The 15572-nt window shown below is 44.7% G+C and overlaps 1 long non-coding RNA gene across 3 annotated transcripts in view; it reads left to right on the forward strand.

Moving 5' to 3' along the window:
• Window positions 1-9434, forward strand: part of LOC123839488 (uncharacterized) — a 47418-nt gene extending 37984 nt beyond the window's left edge. The window contains exons 4-5 of one of the 3 annotated variants that reach the window (XR_010410117.1): window positions 4679-4870; window positions 8108-9434. This is a non-coding gene — a long non-coding RNA (uncharacterized LOC123839488). The remainder of the gene's footprint in view (window positions 1-4678; window positions 4871-8107) is intronic. The other 2 variants (XR_010410118.1, XR_006789652.3) reach the window with 2 other exon arrangements.
• Window positions 9435-15572: the final 6138 nt, after the last annotated feature.

Raw genomic sequence — 15572 nt, forward strand, 5'->3', positions numbered from 1 at the left:
GCGATGTAAATCCCTTTAGCTTAGTAAAACTATGGTAGAAATGAAGACATCTAAATGGATCTGAACAAGTCCTCAACATCCTAAGACAGTGTCTAGATGCTTCACAAGGCCACTGGTAGTCATGCAAACATAGGCTGTCCTGTTTTGAACTAAGTAGAGTAAGCTGAAAGCTTTTTTCTTTCTTTCTTTTTTTCTTTTCTCTTTCTTCCTTCCTTCCTTCCTTCCTTCCTTCCTTCCTTCCTTCCTTCCTTCCTTCCTTCCATATTCCTCTAGAATCTTTTTATGTTGCTGATTCTGAAAGCAACGGAAACTTCGGAGCACTTCGCACTTGGGTTGGGCTACCCATTTGTGAATCAGGACATATCCCCACATGGGCCACAGGAGAAAATTGCTGTAGTCTCTGGAATGTTTCCAGATGGTAAAACCATTGACATGATCCTAAAAAACAAACACCAGTTGTTGCATTTTGTTTCAACATTTTTGTTTTATTTTCTGCAATGCTTGCCTTTCCCCACTGAGCCATTTCCATTTCTCCAGGATGCATAATGCTTACCTTTAAAGGTGTGATCTCCCAACACTTCATTCCCTGGATGGGTTTCTTTTTAACAAGCTAAAACAGACATAACTGGGGCACTGTTTCAGGCTGATATGACAAATGTGAAACTGAAGAATATTGAAAGCCAATCAAAAACTGGTTTGGTAAAAGACAGTGCTGTATAATGAAACCAAATGCACAGATCGGAATTTTAAAAGAAATCCTAGTGTGAAGATAAAAGGACATGAAAGATAATAAATGTTGAAATGATACACAATCTAATGGTATCCTGTCAAGGAAGAAAGATAATATGATAACTTACAGAGCATCCCCGAGCCTCTATAGGTACTTGACCTATAGTTTGCAGGGAAACAATCTTTTTGTTTCATCTGGCTCATATTAAAAATAGGAAAAACCAAACCAGCATTTTTTTTTCCCCACTCTCACACAGATGGTGAAAAAATCCATGCAGTTTTTAACTGTCTGAAATTCTTTAAAGCAATATAAGACAGAAAGAATTATTAAATCACTTTTCCATTTCATATAATGAAAAACTGCAGTCCCTCGGTGGGGCTGGGGCCATCAATTTTGGAGCAAGTGGGTGCTCCAATTGGTCCTGCAGGCCAATCAATCACCTGGCAGTCCTGGGTCCCTATCTCTGAAGTCGTCCTGCTGTAGCAAAAAGATATTTAGAAAGTAATCAAACTAAAGTCAGACTGCTCATTAGCATTGATAGCATTCATTTTCGAGGTTTACTTCATATACAACTTAACATGTATGACATCCATGGGGGGATTTGAGGCTGTATCTACATTCATTCACCCATTTATTAATTTGTTCATTCATTCATTCAAAAAACAATTAGCAGATGACTCTCCCGGGCACTGGGGATCTATGCCCTGTCCTTGAGTTGATGGCCCACTGGGACGGAGCAATGGACAAATGAATGACTACAATGTATCCTAAGAAATTGTGCATTCGATGTTATGTACGTTGTTGACATCATTATGTATACTTGTCCATTTCCGGGTACTCTGGGACAGAATCAAAAATGTTACAAGGGCAGCTCACTTCTGTTTTATTTACAGAGGGAGTGATGACTATTCTATTTTTTATTTATTTTTGCATTTGGACTCGACTCTAATACAAAGGATATTTGATGCAGCTTATAGTACCACATTTTAAATACTTGAGTGAATCTGGTTAAGAGAAGCCATTTGCTCTTTGGGAGAGAACCTGGTTAGAGAGACTTACTGAAAGTGATGTGTCTCCCGGATTTGCGGATTCCCATGGTACAAGTCTCTAGGGGCTGAAAGCATTGCCTACTGACACGGCCCCTCTCCCCTTGGACCTCTTGTAATGGCGAGAGTGAAGATGAACATAAATTGTTTTTTGTGTACAAGTTAAAGAGTAGCCTGCCTGATCAGACTGCTTGTCTTCTGAATTTGAAGGGATTGTGGTGTTTCCCTCACAGGCCAGGAAACAGGCCTCTGTGATTCTCGAAAAGGCAAGAGAGAAGGGGAGAAAAGATGTACAATTAGGAACATACCCCGACAACACGGTGGCCTATGAGGCCCAAGAAGAGAGAGAGAGCTCAAGGATTCCTTGTGGAAAAATATGGGAAGGAAGCTTTAGAACCAGGATGCAATGCCTCCCCTTAACATTCAAGCCTTCAGGAAAGGAGCTTTGGACAACATCTTAAGTATGAAGAGCTACAAGAACCGTGGGATATAAAATGGGAACTAGGTCCTTTATGTGGTTATGAAGGAGGAGAGCATTCCAGAAGCCCGGTAACTTGGTGGACCCTTGGGCACATGTGGCGAGGTCACTGCTAAGATGGTTTTAGTCAGTCAGTTGTTTGGGTAGAGAGGAAGTGTGACTCTGGAGGTTATGTTGGAGTCTGGCCAGCTAAGAAGTGCTCTGTCCACACCACAGCAAGGGCATGAAATCTGACTGAGGCCTGGTTGCAAGGCCAATGGAGGAGACCCAGGTAGGGCCCCGCGGACTGCGTCACTCACGTGCATTATAGTTGCTCACTGGTGGCCTGCTTTCCGGGGTGGTAGTGGGGGATTGTGTCTTAGAAACAACACTGTCTTCCTAAAGGGACCTCAGGGACAGATACCGAACTGGGCCCTTTCTTTGGAAACTTAGTCACCCCACAGGGGGGTTCGGGAAGGCATAAATGCGGCTCTTTCTCCCAAGAACATTTGCATTGAAAACTGTCAATTCAAAGCAGTCCGTTCATCCATTCAGCACATAGGAGCACCTGCAGTGAGCAAGGCATATGCCAAGCGCTGGGGTGCATATGTTACGAGATGCTGTCACTGCCCTCAAGGAGCTCCAATCGAGTGAGGAGAGAGAGGAGCAGGGTCAGATCCTGGCCCTGAAGCTGCAAACTGTACTTGGGGCGGGAGGGATGCCGAGGTACGGTGGGGGCACTGCTGGAGGTGGAGGCTCTGGGGGTGCAGGGAAGCCTTGTTGAGTCTCCAATAGAGCCAGGAGGGAGCTGGGTAGGGGAAGGTGTGTCGCCTGGGTCAGGTGCGGGGCAAATGACCCCCCAGCCCAGACAGCTCTCTGGACAAAGGGAAGAAGGGAGGCACCCTGGCCGGCCACCTACGGGAGCCATTTTCTCATGCTGACTGTCTTGGGTTCCCCGGCAGCAAGTAACCTTTCTCTTGGTGCCTCCTCCCCCCGACCCTGCAATAAACAGACCATGAAATAAACACGTGGTCCCTTCCCAGCTCCATCTTGTACTTGTTCACAGGGACAAGTACAATTGCAAGGTGGGGCTGGGCTGGATTGAGCCGGCCCTGCGCACAGGAGATGTTCAGACCCATATGCAGTAGCCTGCAGCACAGACCTTCTTTCCGTGTCTATTGTCCCGGGGTGCTGAGGGGACAGTAATCTGGGCCAGTTGCGCAGGCCGCCTACCTGCCCACCGCCCTGCCACCACGGCTGTGTGATCCTGTGCTCCGCGCCCGGGAGCGCCCCAGCACAGGCAGCAGCAGACTATTTCTGCCTCTGCTTGCTGAGAAAGATAATAACCCTCAAGGAGGGGATTTCACAGCTCTTTGAATTGAGTTGCATGTTTGTTCTGGGTTATTTTTTCTGTTTCCTAATATAACACACGTTGCTACTGAGTCAATATTGATCCTGTTGCAGTCGGCATTAGTGGGGAGGAGGCCGAAAAATGATCAGCCAGGTAATCAGGTTTGCTTTGCGGGGCTGGAAGGGCGTGTGGTGGGGGACTGGTTAGGATGGGGGCCATGTCCACGCTGCAGACGATTCAATCAACACTTTGGTAATTACTAGGTCCATTGCGGTCCCTTATAAAATACAAATCTTCCTGGCCTAACACCATTTTTTAAGCATCTGTAAATCAGTCTATAATGTAGATCCAGGTCATGTGTATCAGCAAGTAGAAATCGCCTTTGCGTGTGTGTGTGTCGGGGAGGTGGGGGGTTAGTGCTGGCTATAAATTGAATTACGATTAGATTATTTGGTGATGTGATAAAATCCTCATGAATTAAAATGCTGCTAATGTTGAAGGAATGGTACCTTTCCACCAAGTATGAGCTTTATCTACATAAAGAATTTGGCAAACAAATTAATAGTGTAATCAAGTTTACAAGGGTAATGAACCTACTGTTTTCAAGTTCTCAAGCAGGGTACTAGTTATTTATGTTATTTTTCAGAACCATGGAGCCCAAGGTCATTAAGTGTGACTATTCCCATTTAACCCCTTCTACAATGTCCCTCCAAAAGTCCCTCCATCCCATATTGACTATCCAGGGCTGGGCCAGGTGGGCAGGTGCTCACTACCTTACAAGGTAATCACTCTATTTGGAGAGCTCCAACAGAAAGGACTTCAGTTGTTTCCTTTATTTTAGCCATGGGCCCTATTAAACAAGCCTAATTATTCTTTTAGGTATTTGCAGACATAAATATTTGTGTGCTTTTACCTGCACTTAGAATCCAGAGTCAATGATTGCAACCCTGCTTTCCCTTGCCCTGATCCAACCTAATGTGTAAACTGCTGTCCACATGGGTATACTTTCCAATATTCATGTAACCTGTGACTTCGAGCAGTGTTGAAAAACTTGCTGCCGAATGATATTTCCTCAAAAATTTTCTTTAATTTAGACCAGCCTCTAATGCAGACTGATCTTCTTCCTGGATTTACCAGAATTAGTGAGATGGGGTGGCACTGTGATTTCCAAGAGGAGATGGTTCTGTGTTGGTGTTGGTCAGACAAGACTAAATCTTCTTGAAGACTCTCTGGAGGAAGATGGTGTCTAAATGCATGAATAAATGAAAAAGCCTATAACAAGCCAGGTAGACCTCCCCATCAGACCCTTGACAGTTCATGAAGGTGGGACTAACACTCCTAATGCTTTAGGCAATTGCTCTGGACTTCTCCCTCTGCCCCATCCTATCCTAACCTCGTTCTCCCATCTGCTTGACCAGCTAGGTTTCACTGGCTCTCAATTTCCTGATTCCAGGTCCCAGAATTCTCTCTGATTCTGATTTTGCCCCTTGTCTTTGATGCTGTTCATCTCTGTGGTCGTTGGTACTGAGATCTGGCCCAATTATTCCTCTACTCCCAAACCAAGTAGACTGTGTTCAAGCCTGGCACCCCATTAAAGAAGGGATTTGATCATCGCACATATTTCTTCCCACACCATGTCCCCAAGGCTAACATACGAGGCTGCTCTACCCCCCTCCTGCAGTATCCAGTCCGCTGACAGGTCCGCATTCACCATTAGCACATTACCAAGCAGAGAAAACACAAGTTCATTTTAATTATGAAGGAAACTTTGATGGGATGTAGTATGATGTCACTTAAAGTGACTAAAACAATGGGCAATGGCCTTTGCCCGTGCAGCCTGATCTTCCTCCTGGGCATGACAGGAAGAGGTTGTTGCTGGGACTGTTATCTCATTTTGCAGAAGAAATGGAGGCTGCTAGAATTTAAGAAACCTGCCTGGGATTATACACACATACTTAACAAAAATAGAAATAAGGTAAGTCTTATACATTTTAATTTCTAGTAGTACATAGCATTACTAATTTACTGTCAGTAAAATCATTTAGATTTATAGACCAGTTTAGATGGCTCCTATTGCCTTTATGTCTTTCCATTAAATAATGGTTAGTTATAGATCTATATATTTATACCATACCTTGTCTCAAAAAGATTTTGAAGTGGTTTCAATAATACAATAGTACCTTCAAAAATAAAATTACAATAAGAAGCCGAACATGGAATTTAAGGATATAAAACATTTAGTTCAATAAATGGTTGTAATGGACTACGGGGTAGTGATGGTGGTAGAGGTGTGGTGGAGGAAAATTGGTGGCTCAGGAAAATTATGGGGGAAGTGGAGATGGTGAGGTGGTATTGTTGTTTGTGGTGGTGGTAGAAGTAGTGAAGATAGTCCTGGTCCTGGTATTGGTGTTGGCAGTGGATTTGGAGGATATGGTCCTGGTGTTGGTGGTGGAACTGGTGGAGATAGTCTTGGTGTTGGTGTTGGTGGTGGAGGTGGAGGAGATGATCCTGGTGCTGGTGTAGGTGTTGGTGGTGGAGGAGATGATTCTGGTGTTGGTCTTGGTGGTGGAGGTGGTGGAGGTGGAGGAGATGGTCCTGGTGGTGTTGTTGTTGTTGGTGGTGGAGGAGATGGTCCTGGTGTTGGTGGTGGAGGAGATGGTTCTGGTGTTGGTCTTGGTGGTGGAGGTGGTGGAGGTGGAGGAGATGGTCCTGGTGTTGGTGGTGGAGGTGGAGGAGATGGTCCTGGTGCTGGTGTAGGTGTTGGTGGTGGAGGAGATGATTCTGGTGTTGGTCTTGGTGGTGGAGGTGGAGGAGATGGTCCTGGTGTTGGTGGTGGAGGTGGTGGAGGTGGAGGAGATGGTCCTGGTGTTGATGGTGGAGGAGATGGTTCTGGTGTTGGTCTTGGTGGTGGAGGTGGTAGAGGTGGAGGAGATGGTCCTGGTGTTGGTGGTGGAGGTGGAGGAGATGGTCCTGGTGGTGTTGTTGTTGGTGGTGGTAGAGGAGATGGTCCTGGTGTTGGTGGTGGAGGAGATGGTTCTGGTGTTGGTCTTGGTGGTGGAGGTGGTGGAGGTGGAGGAGATGGTCCTGGTGTTGGTGGTGGAGGTGGAGGAGATGGTCCTGGTGCTGGTGTAGGTGTTGGTGGTGGAGGAGATGATTCTGGTGTTGGTCTTGGTGGTGGAGGTGGAGGAGATGGTCCTGGTGTTGGTGGTGGAGGTGGTGGAGGTGGAGGAGATGGTCCTGGTGTTGGTGTTGGTGGTAGAGGTGGTTTTGATGGTGGCATGGTGGTAGTGGTGGTGGTATGGTGGTGGTATTGGTAAGAGTGATGGCAGTGTGGAGGTGGCTATTAACCGTAAGCAAAGCAACCACAGCAAAAGGAAAAGAAGGGTCAGGAAAATTATGGTTTAGCCAGAAATAAAGTTAATAGATTGGAGGTGAAAAGGGAAAACTGGTGTTAGAAGAAAAGGAAGTGAGAAGTGTTTGTTCTACCTTCTGTCACAACTGAGATATAAAATGGGCTGGGTTCTCAGCAGTCTAGCCAGTGGGAAGAGCTATAATAGTAATAATGTTGACTAATATTTATTGAGTGCTTATTATGTGCCAGATGGTATTGCAAAGTACCTTAAATGAAGATCTCATTTGATTCTTATAGCAACTCATGAAATAGGCTTCTATTATTATTCACACTTACCAGATGAAGAAATGGAACCACAGAAAGGTTTAAGCCACTTGATCAATGTCGTCATGGTAGCAAGTGATGGAGCCAGGGTTCTGTGTACAGCTCAAGTTCTTCACCATAGAGCTTTGGGGAATATGACAGTGAGCGAACTGTGTACACAGGGCTGACCAGCACCCAAGGTGGAAGGTAAAGAAGACCTCGTACTTGCACTTACTCTTGGTTTATAAAGACTCTGTCCTAAATATTGAGGTGAAGAGTCCAGGGAGAAGTCTGCAGCCTCAGTTCAACTCATGAGCCTTTAATCTTCAAGTGCACAGAGAACCAGCTCCTCATGCCTGCCTGTTTCTTGTACATGCAGTGCTGTTCGTATGTGCAGAGCTGGTGCCTGGGTGTAGACATCTGTAATATGAATGCGGTCTGAGAAAAAGTGTTAGCTGCTTTCCATTTTCACAGATTGAGCAACAGAGCATTTTTTAAAAAGAAATTTTGATGTCACTGTTGATGTTTGTGGTCTGAGCTGTCCGTTGTTACCCACATTACTGGCCATCCATTCTCAGGCCCCTTTTGGGGATGTCTGTGTGCAATTTCGTGGTTCTGCCCTTCTTTGCTGCAAACACTTCATCTGCCCCATCCGAGCAGCTTGGTGATGGCCCTGACATGTTGGCTTTCACGCATGCTTTTATAATTATCTCCCCTTCCCCCGCCTTGCCATGAGCACATACGCACCCGATGTCTATTTTTGCTCCTCATTTCCTGTTTTTTGTTTGTTTGTGTGTGTGTGCGTGTCTTTGGTCTGCTGCTTTCATTAATAAACTCTTTCATGTTTTTATTGTCTTCTTGTTTTTAGAGGAAGGGTAGAAGAGCAGCCGCCTGCCTTACCATCCTCGGGAGACACTTCTCACTCAGCACCAGTACATCCGTGGGCCCACAAGAAACTGAAGCTGGGTTTCGAGAATGTTGAGTGCCTGTGGCTGGAGTTGAAACAGTATTGTTAGCTTACTCTTCTACCTCACAGAGCATCCTTACAAAATGATTTTGTCTCATACAATGTCTCATAGAACGTCACTCTAACATACTCATCATGGAGAGAGAATTATGCATTTGATTCTTTAATCTTTTAGATTAATTAAATTAATGCATTAAATAAATAAATAAAACAAATGCATTAATAATCAATGATTTCAGAAGATTAACGTGTCCTGGCATTTATGCCACAGCCCAAGAAAATGGGAAATGTTCTCCTTTTAAAACTTTGCATTTTTTTTTTTATGTAACGAAGGTAAAGTCACTGACTCTCTTAGGCATTAATAAGAATGAGAGGAAAAAGAACACATGAAAAATAAAAATATGTTGGCACTTACCAGGCTACAGAAGTGACGATCTTTTTTCATCTTTTTTTTTTTTTTGCTAGTGTTTATAGGAAAGTCAATATTGAGGAATTTTTAGTATTAAAAAAGTCTTAAGATTATAAAGTTGCTAATAAAGTTTTTTTTATGTGGTAACAATACCATACAACATAGAACTTGTACTGTAACCTCAAGTTTAAGCTTTTTAGGGGAAATGGTTGTAGCGGAATGCCCAGAGAAGATTTGGAAAGCCAACAAATGTGGCATTTGTCAGAACTGATTATAGACTGTTACCACTAGCATTGGAGTTTGGACGTGGGAGTCATGAAACCTGCTGCTCTGTAGTCCAGAAAGATGTTAATGATGCTAACATTAACAATAGCTAGCTAATCTTCACATCTCCTGAAGTTTTATACATCGGTTAAAATTTGCAACACCATTGGATAAAATTGCATGATTTATAGAAGTACCATCACAATAAAAATTAGAAAGACACCTGTCAGAATTTAATAATCCCATACCGGTCTTCGAGATCAGCCACAGCATTCTGACTGATGAGGAAATTGATGTGATTGTGCCCATCGACTTGTGCTCAGACTTAAATTATGGAAGATGGCAATGTGTATTTACAGAAATGTGTCCATTTGCAAAGGGGTCTTGCTCAAGTTCAGGGAAATGTTTAATTTGGAGTGAACAGAGCAATAAAGTGAATTTTAAAATGACTTTTATTGAATTCAAAAACTGTGAGCTAAAAGCACTTGAGTTAAATTAAAAAGCAGTTTTGTTGAGTTAATGGTGAGCATAAAGAATTAAATCAATAAAACCCCTCTTGCCATTAAGTTCAAAAACAGCAAAAGCATTTTATTAACTGTGTTGTTTTAAATTCAACAATATATGTTCCCTCAATTTGCCAAGCTTTTTTTTGCTCCTGAATGTGGGCTTTAAAAATTGCTGGTATATGTAAACACACATGTATCTAATCTAAACCATGAGCAGAACTGACCTTGGGCAGGCCATTTAACCACTCTGTTCAGTTTCATCACATGTGAATCAAGGACAGCTACGTGTGTTTCACATGTTGCTACATTTACGAAGATACTGGTGTCCCAACCAGTGAGGTGGGCCCACACTAAAGGCTTCCTATGCACTTTATAATTTATAAAGCTATCACAGATAAGTGAAGGTGAATTCTCCATATGGCAAATATTAGGTCAAAACATGAAACTGCTGTTTTTGTAGGTCAAAGACAGTTGAATAGCAGCAATTTCATGTGGTTCAACCTAATATCGCCCTCTGGAATTTGTCCATCTGTCCATCCCATCAGTCATTCAACAAATCAAGAGATTGCTCTTCCAGGTGCTGAATGATAAGTTATAAACCCAGAAAACATGGAAATGAAGACAGAATGAGAGACAGAGAGCCACAAAGTTTCAAATAAGCATATAAGTAAAAATCATGATAGGTGCCATCAAAGTAAGAACTTGGGATGACAAGGACAATGGAGGAAACCAAGGAAGGTGGCTCAGGGGCAGTGCCACTTAGGCTGCACCTGAGTGATGAGATGGAGTGAACCAGGTGAAGCACAGGGAAGGGCGCACAACAGAGGGAACAGCATGTGCGAAGTACGGAGGTGGGATGTAGGTGACTGCACCTCTACATGAGTCTATAAAGTCATGGTGAGAGTGCCGAGTTCCATTGCCCAGCTTGGAAACTGGATGCCCTCTCTTCCCAGCCCCATGGAATTGATGCCCAAATGAGATGGTCTGGCCAGCTTGCCTGCCCACCTGTGCCCATATGCTTGCAAGGGGCTGCCCATGGGGCCAAGTTCTACCAGCCTCTGGGAAATGATGCTGTTATTCTTATGAGCCCCTATTCAGAGTCTGGATTTTGAGCCTCGGGGCCCAGCCTGAAAATGAGGAAGTGACGGGTAGCTAAGCCTGTCCCATCAGTGGGAGCTTTGTATTCAACTGGACACTGTCCCTAACAGAACATTGTAAGAATACATCAACAAGAACACATGTTGTATATATTGAGTACTTATTGTGTGCCAGGCACCAACATACCTACTTTATTTAAACTTTTATTGCTCAATTATATCCAGTCAGCTAGGCATTATTATTACCCCATTTTATAGGTATGGAAACTAAGGTTCACGGAGGCTCAGTGACCTGCTCATGGTCTCACAGCAGGGAGGTGGTAGGGCTAGGCAGTTTGGTCTCATAGGCTCTGCCCTTAACCTCTCTGCTATGTTGACCTCCCCACCCTACCCCACCCCATGCTGTTACTGAGCATGTTGTGCTTTGGTTTTCTTCAAGGAATGTTACAGTCAAGCATGACCCTGTGAGTCAAAGGTTGGGTCTCTCATAATTGATGAAATTTGCTTGTTGAACTTATTTAAGAAAGAGGGGAATTCTCACATGAGAACATGGACCATGAAGGCTGCGGGTCCCAGCAGACTGGGAGAGCAAGCTCAGCTTCTTACTTTTGGTAGAGCTCCCAAGAATCAAGGGACCTGTGCATATTGTCCTGGCTGATGGTTAAGAAGGGCCTGTGGGAGCGCAAGAGCTGAGCAGGGAGCCATCCATGGAAGCACAGACCTTCTAGCTCCATGCTTCTCTGAGGGACCGCAGCCCAGTCTCTGCATGGCACTAGAAGGAAGATTTGGCCACCTTGGGCCGGACTGATGAGGGGGGAGGCCATTGCAACAGGAACAGGCAATTCCAGGGAAAGGTGAATCCCAACTCCAGGGTCACCTTCTCCCCTGACAGCTTATCCTTTCCAATGCCAACCCACAGAGCCATGTTTTGGAGCTAACACTTTTCCTTGCCCTATTACGAGTGACTAAACTTATTTCATAATCCCCTGGGCAGAGCTCACAGGCTATGTTATCTCTGCTTCCTGGGGGCTGCCAAAGAGGAAAAGATGCCCATGAAACCACTGGCACCACAAGTGAAGAGGAGTGTCCTGCCATTCTAATAATCTCCCAAGTTCCTAGGCAGCGGGGAGGCCCGGTTCAGGCAGCAGGACTAAGGCACATCCTGCCCAGGCAGTTTTGGATGGGGGCCCTCCTGGGCTCTCCAGTGCATGGATCAATTTCAGGGCCCTGCATGGAATCGGTGCTGGGAAGGGAAGGACTGAAACACTGTGAAATGTGATAAAGCTGGTTGGGTTCATGGTGCCCATGCTTTGTGACACCTGCCTATCTCTTCCACTGATGTTGTTACACAACTGTCTGGCAATTCCCCTGCATCCTCATGTGTGCAACGGTGCCAACCTACCCTCAAGTGGGTGGGCATTGGGAGGGAGGGGTCCCACTGGCCTTCCTTCCCCTTCTTTGGCTGTGCAGAACTCCCACATCCACCAAATGACACGCTGGTGGGAAGGGTCAGCATGAAGCTAAATTGTTAATTTCAGGGATGCCGTTAGCCTACCCTCCCTAAAATCCAGATCACAGCAGATGTTCCACCCCGGGTCACCCTCCCAGAAAACCCACACAAATTTTAAAGCTCAGGAAAGGAAGTTGTCAAATTGCTCCAGGAATACTACTCAGTAGCCAAAAGGAAGCACCCACTCTTGGGCCAGTGTGGATGAGTCTCAGAAGCATTGTGCTAAGTGAAAGAAGCCAGGCTCAGATGACCACATGCCCTACGATTCCACTTATATGACATTCTGGAAAAGGCAAAGCAATCGAAAAGTAGTTTTCTGTATGTCACTTCTCTATGATTGCTCCATAACAAGCCATCCCGAGACCTAATGGCTTAAAACCATAACAGTTTGTCATTTCTCTCAATTTTGTGTGTTAGTTGGCCTCTGTTGGGTGGTTCTACTGTTCCATATAGTGTTGGCTAGGGTTACTCATATGGCTGCATTCAGCCAGGAGGTCATCTGGGTGCTCTGCCGGGGCTGGAATGTCCGAGATGACCTCAACCACATGTCTGGCGCCATAGTCTTGACTGTCCCCTGGGACACCTTAGTTCTTTTCCATAAGGACTGACTTTCTCTCTCTCCATGTGTTCTCTCATCAGTCCGTAGTTAAGCCTGAGTGGCTGGCTTCCAAGGGAGAGAAACTGGAAGCTGCCAGGCCTCTGAAAAGCTGAGCCCAGAACTGGCAGGGTCCCCTCCACCACATTCTATTGGTTGAAGCAAGACACAGAACAGCCCAGACTCAAAAGAAGGGAAAACAGATGTTGTCTCTTGATTGGAGGAGCCCTGTGCACTTACGGGGATGGCAGGACTGCTGATGGCCATTTTGGAGACAATTTACCTACACTAGGTTCTTGCAAAGTGCAAGAGGACTCATCATTGTAAAGGATTACCCCCTGTACCTGCCAGAGCAATGAGCTCCTATGGCAGAAGATGTCTGATTTGCAACTTGGGATGTCACTGGAAAGCATTTCCCATTTGTTGAGATAGGATATAATGAAACAGGATCTCACAGCAAACATCCTTGGGAAGCACTGATCCCACACGTCCCATACACTGTGGAGTCTATAGTATCTATCCAAATACTTTATTTCAACTGGAAAGTCCCTTCTGCTTCATGTTTCTGCTCCTTGCCTAGAGTACTTCCTTCTCTCTCATTCCTTTGCTTCAGCTTGGCCCATTCTTCAAAGCCCACCCCAACTAGCCCACGGGGGTCTTACCATCCTCCCAAATCCATTGGTTCTCAGGATCATGGTGTCACAGAGCTTGAGAGCTGGAAAGCTTTTCTGAGCTTCTAGTCCAACTATTCCAAACCCTCCAAATATTGACGTCTGAGGAGGGGCCTTGGCTGCATAAGGGTGATGGGTGGGTCCTATAAGCCAAGCTCTGTACTGGCCACTTCCATTTCAACTTAAAAGCTCCCTTATGTTCTGTTTTAATCTTGCCCTTCCAGGTAAAATATGATATAGTAATAAAAAAAGACTTCATGCTTAAAACAAAATTGAAAACCACAGATCTAATCCAATTCCTTCTTTTTGTAAATCAGAATGACTGGTCTGCAGACCTGGAGTAAACTGCTCACTTTTAGATAAGTAGCCAGTGGTGGGTTCAGAACCCAGGCCTGACAACTGTCTGCCATTTCTAGATCATTCCGGATGAGGACAAGATCCATTCATTCAAAGAGTGAGAGTAAAGGTCTTGATACTGCTTTGCTTTGTCTTAAGAAATCTTCTATTTGACTGAGATCCCGCCTCTGCTTTGCTGGAATTTTCTGTGCTGCTGAAGAACGATTATTGCAGGATTATCTTGTGCTGCGGGACTGTCTCTAGAGCCTGCTGGGAGCTTGTTTTGCTAGCTCAGCTGTTTCTCGGCTTGCCCTGCCTGGATGATGTCAGCTGTGATGTTGTTTCACTCAAGAATCCTCCCTCCCGCTGCTCACTGCCTCGGAGTCTTTTGGTCCAGCTAGCGATGTCTTCATCTTCCCCCCGTTTTTCCTGTTCTCTTCACTTTTGATATCCTTGAGGCTGATGGTGTTTGTCAGGTCTGTCTTTAACTCTGGGGAAAGAGCTGGTGGAGCCATCTGTGGGTTTTGGAGAGCATCCCTGCTTGTAATTATTTTTCCTGGAGTTATCCTTGATGAGGCGAAGGCCCATTGTTACATTATTACCCGTTGTCGCCTGGGCTTTCCCATCATAGAATGTGTCTTGTGGGGCAACAATAGCATGATGGGCCTCAGAAAAACAATAGTTGTTGACTTCTTCACAGACAGTTCAATGAAGAAGTTGGCTCCCAGGACGATGCTGGGTTTGGTCCCTCACATCATTTGGCTGCAGAGTTCCCTGCGGCAGGAGGAGGATTTTTGTCACTTCTCCTCCTCCCAAATGTCAAGGGGATGTCAGAAGCTGGGAGAAAATGGAGAATGGGCACTTTCTCCGTATGAACAGAAAGTCCTTTGGCCAGAATAATGGGTAAAGAAAGATGAAATCATCATAAGCCCTCTAAAGCCTTAGTAATTTGGGCTAATCGTTGTGAAGGACCAGTGAGAATAATTGAAAGGGCTAAATCACATTAAATTCAGCTCAAGAGTTGGAAGAGAGTTGATGTTAACCGAGCACTAGACAAGGGGTTGAAAAACCAGCTTTTAATCCAAGCTTTGCCATCAACTCGCTGGCTGACTTTGGGTGGGATTCTTCCTTTCTTGGTATCTATACTTCCTCACATACAAAATGTGGAGTTTTAAACAAATCATCTCTGAAGACCCATCAACATTTCATAATCTAGCATTTGGAATATTTGTTAAATATCAACCCCAGGCAGGGCAGTGTTCTGGACCCTGCAGGGACAGCAAAGGAATATATGACCAGAGCCAGTCTACACCATCAGCTTTTGGTGAAGACCTGCCGCTGTGTTCAGTTCAAGCAGAACTGAAGCATCAGGCTAACAAATCATTGGCAAAAGGAACTGCCTTTATTCAAATAGAATGTTTGTAATTAGAACATTAATTGTTTAAATGTAAATGCTTGCTTATGAAGTGCTCAAAAGGACGCTTCTCCTAAATAGGTTGAGCAACCCTCTTGCAATTGTCTTTTGACGTTATTTAGCTCCTGTTTTTTTCATAGATTATTCTTATGACTATTCATGTTTTATGCTCTGCCTCCTCCAGAAAGGACTTGAGGCAGTTTAAAGCTGAAAACACACATAAACCATGACAAAGAAAAATTTTAAAAGGATTAAAGAAAAGACAACACAAAGCAATTATAAGTTGGGGGGGATAGGCTTTTCAAATACCTGGAGGACTTGGTTTCTGCCCTCGATCCCCGGGTTAACTGCACTGTTTTGCTCTCAAAGCACTAAGGTAGCCAAGAGGAATATGGAGTCCGGGGAATATGGTCAAGGACCTACTATGTGCCTGGTTCGGTAAGAAGCTGGATTCCTTCCTTTAAGGACAATTGGGAAGACAGGCCTGCAGACATCTTCTCAGGATACGATGTGCTTAGTGTACGTTTCTCAGTGATCTCCACATTATTTTTTTCAAGATTTTAT

Source organism: Mirounga angustirostris, unplaced genomic scaffold (assembly GCF_029215605.1).
Source record: "Mirounga angustirostris isolate CCGP_5_RB_7025 unplaced genomic scaffold, mMirAng1.0.hap1 SCAF_3, whole genome shotgun sequence".
Lineage (NCBI taxonomy): Eukaryota > Metazoa > Chordata > Mammalia > Carnivora > Phocidae > Mirounga > Mirounga angustirostris.